Source organism: Macaca thibetana, chromosome 1, assembly GCF_024542745.1.
Source record: "Macaca thibetana thibetana isolate TM-01 chromosome 1, ASM2454274v1, whole genome shotgun sequence".
Classification (NCBI taxonomy): Eukaryota; Metazoa; Chordata; class Mammalia; order Primates; family Cercopithecidae; genus Macaca; species Macaca thibetana.
The window spans coordinates 3,230,506-3,234,340 of NC_065578.1; positions in this window are offsets into that span (position 1 = coordinate 3,230,506).

Sequence of the window (3,835 nt, forward strand, 5' to 3'; positions counted from 1 at the left end):
GAGGCCAACTAGAGCCGTGGGCTTGGGGAAGGGCTTGCAAGTTGTCTGTCTGGCTCACAGCAGGTGAGCTGAACCCCAGTGCTGCTCAGGAGTGTGGAGTGAGCTGGAAAAGTAGGAGTAAGTGGCCGTGAGCTGGGCACAGCAGCCGCCCTCACTCCCTGATTTGCAGAAACACAGTTTCCAGCATCTGAGGCTTCTCTTGGGAGATGTGTACTTGGTCCTTACACACAGTTTCGAGTCTGATGTGGTGAGTTATTATTTTCTCGGAGCAGGTGACTCCCCTGGGAATGTTTTAGAAGATGACTCTGCTTCTCATACTGAGAATAACTCTGAGAACTTGAAGCCAATCTCCTGGAGGGGGGCTGCGGGGAGGTGGGAAAAGAGGCTCCTTGGAACTGAGTGGATGGATGGATAGAAACCCAGCAAAGGGACCCAGCCCCAGGACCCCACCTGCTCTCCCAAATTAGCTGGGTGACCTTGGGCAAGCTGCTCGCCCTTTTCACGGCTCAGCTCTGTCATCTGTAGCAGGACACCGGCCCTGCCTTCCCAGGGTTGTGCCGTCCCCAGGATCAGCAGTGGGGCCAAGTCAGCTACACAGTCACCAGGTGCCCGGCGTATGCCCTGTGGTTTCTGCATCTCCTTGGTGACATATGGCTCGGACGCTGGAGGAAACACCGATTCTTCTGTGATGACAGGGGGAGATGCCAAGTCTCTGCTGCAAATGACAACTGCAGGCTGGGCCAGAGAAGAGTGGGGCCACCAGAGGAAGGCGAAGGTGGCCACGGCTGGGGCGGGACCACCAGAGGAAGGCGAAGGTGGCCACGGCTGGGGCTGTGGTTTGTTTAAAATGTCCAGATGAATGGATTGTGGCATCTCACTTTGCAGACATTTATTTGCAGAAGGCCATCTCTGTGCCGGGCTTGGGGCATCAGCAATGGACAGGAAGGATGCGCAGTGTGACCTCGTGGGGGTTGACAACAGGCAGAGGTAAGTGGCCTCTACTATGTTTCCAGTGCAGCGACCTCCTCCAGGCCTCGGAGCTGCTGAAGAATCAGAAGCACACTTCCCGAAGGGCCCGGGAGGAAGCTGTCCTCTGAGACAAAGGAGGAGGGTGGCGCACGTGTGTGCCTGGAGCAGCCCTGGCCTGCAACGCCCTGTGAGCCAAGAAGCTTCCAGGCTGGAGTACAGTGTGATATTCCTTCAGATTCTCTGTTTGGGAATAGGCTTCTGGGGCATCCTGAGCCATGGGCACGATACTGGCTGCTAGGCGGGTTGGAGCAGCAGCTCCAGCAGCTGCCAGAGCCCTGGGACAGCTGGGGAGGTGGGAGAAGGAGGACAGCCTCCATTGTGATCCTTTGCCCCCACCATGGAAGCAGGCTCTGAGACATCTCTGTCCAGCTAGTTCCCAAGACCTCACCTGTTATGGACTTAGCTGGGTCCAGAAGGGCTGACACCTGCTCATGGGAGCAGGTCCTTAAGGTTCTGGCTGGGTAGCTGCTGCCTGCAGTGTGAAGAACCTTGCAAAGATGATTTTGGAGGAAGACACAGAGACCACTGTCTGCCTGTCTTAGTTTGCCTCCATATGGTGACCATGACCACAGCTGCAGGTGCAGACTTTGTGTGAGGCTGAGGTGCACACTCCATGGGCAGGGAATGGTGGGGTGGCAAGGATGGGCCACACGACCCTCTCCAAGCCTTCCTAAAATAGAAGGACTCTGCCGCCTGTCAGGAGATGACAGAATTCCTAGTTGAGAGTGTGGTCCCCAGCCTGGACCCCCATGCAGGCAGGGCTGGGCTGTTGTGCTCGCTGACTTCCTACCTGAGATTCTGAATCCCGTTATAAAGGGAGTTCAGGTGCATGAATCACCCTTAGTGAGGGCCACCAGGATCATGACTCATTCTCCATGATACTTTGGCCATCAGGAAATGTGAGTGTCAGACATTTTGGTGCTGTTTGTTCCAGCAGCTAGTGAGTGTTTCTCTGACTAATACATCTCCCCATATCCTGCCTTTTAGAGATGGCAAGAGGGAGTCAAGGAAGATGAAGCATCCAGTCTCCACAGCCCTGAAAGACCAGAAACAAGACCTGGTCTCACGATCTTCACTGGTCTGGAGGGAACTTGGAGTTGGCTTTGGCTCGTCCGTATTTTAAACAAGTTGTAGCTTCCCTGAGCCTCAGTTTTGTCAATTAATGGAAGGGTATATATCATCTTACTTACTTTGAGTTTTGTCTAAAAGAAGTTAATAGAAAAATGCAAAGAGGAATGTAAAAAGGGCCCCCAAGTTGTTCTTGGAAAATAGCGGGTTAGGGATAGAGGGCTGGCCGTGCCACAGTCAGAATCCTTCTCCCCCGGGAGCTCCGGGTACAGGTGGGAGATGCTCGAAACTGTCAAACCCCCCAGGCGGGCAGCTCAGGCCGAGCCGTCTTTAATCTGCTACTCACTGTTCTGTCAGTCACAAGTAGCTGTGATTATTCCAGACCAGTTAAATACCACTTGTCCTTTAATGTAGCCATTGAGTCCAACACTCTTAATTATTTTTCAAAAATTTAAAAGGCACAGGCTAGGTATGGTGGCTCACGCCTGTAATCCCAGCACTTTGGGAGGCTGAGGCAGGCAGATCATGAGGTTAAGAGATTGAAACTGTCTGGCCAACATAGTGAAATCCCGTCTCTACTAAAAATACAAAAATTAGCCAGGTGTGGTGGTGCACACCTGTAGTCCCAGCTACTCGGGAGGCTGAGGCAGGAGAATCGCTTGAACCTGGGAGGTGGAGGTTGCAGTGAGCTGAGATTGTGCCATTGCACTCCAGTCTGGTGACAGAGCAAGACTCTGTCTCAAAAAAAAAAAAAAAAAAAAAGAGCACTGATTATTTCTGATTGGTTTATATGAAATCTCAAGGAGCTGCTCAGGTTTTGAGAGGCTGATGGCCACACTGGGTCATCTGGGGAGCCCCTGGGGTATCCTGAAGAATAATGGGATCAGGAGTGGGGTGGGCTCCTTCTCCCAGCTCAGGCCTGAAGGAAACTCAGAGAGCTCCCATTGAGCTCTTCTTTTCTTTTTTACTTTTTCTTTCTTTTTTTGAGACAGAGTCTCTCTCTGTCACCCAGGCTGGAGTGCAGTGGCACGATCTTGACTCACTGCAACCTCCACGTCTCCCAGGTTCAAGTGATTCTCATACCTTAGCCTCCCGAGCAGCTGGGGTTGCAGGTGCCCGCCATGATATGAGGCTAATTTTTGTATTTTTGGTAGAGACAGGGTTTCACCATGTTAGCCAGGCTGGTCTTGAACTCCTGACCTCAACTGATCCACCCACCTCAGCCTCCCAAAGTGCTGAGATGACAGATGTGAGCCACTGCACCCGGCCCCATGGAGCTCTAGAAAGCTGTGACTTGAGGTTCTGGGACTGTCTGCTCAGAGGAAGACCTGTGGGAGAGGAAGGCCTCCATTTTCTTGTTCATTTGTTTACTCATGTGGCATTCACCAGGGTCTTGGCCCTAGACTGGGCTCTATGCAGACCCCAGGCTGTCCCCTCTCTTGTGGTGATGTCAGGTTGGTCGGAGCAGCTGCAGCACCTTTGTGTGGGGTGAATCGCAACGCCTTGCCCTGTGCCTCCTGCTGCCATTTATGTCTTAGGACAAGGCAAAGGCTCAGGTGGCTGCAGGGGTTCTGGGGACAAAGAGCACTGTAGTCTGGAGAACTTGGGAGCTTTGCTAGGGGCAGGATCCTGAGCTGGGCTTTTGGAATGGTCAGAAGCTTACATGGAGGTGGGGAAGGGTTTTCACCCGGCTGCACCATGAGGAAGGTGAAGCAGGTGTGGCGTTCTGCAAGGACGG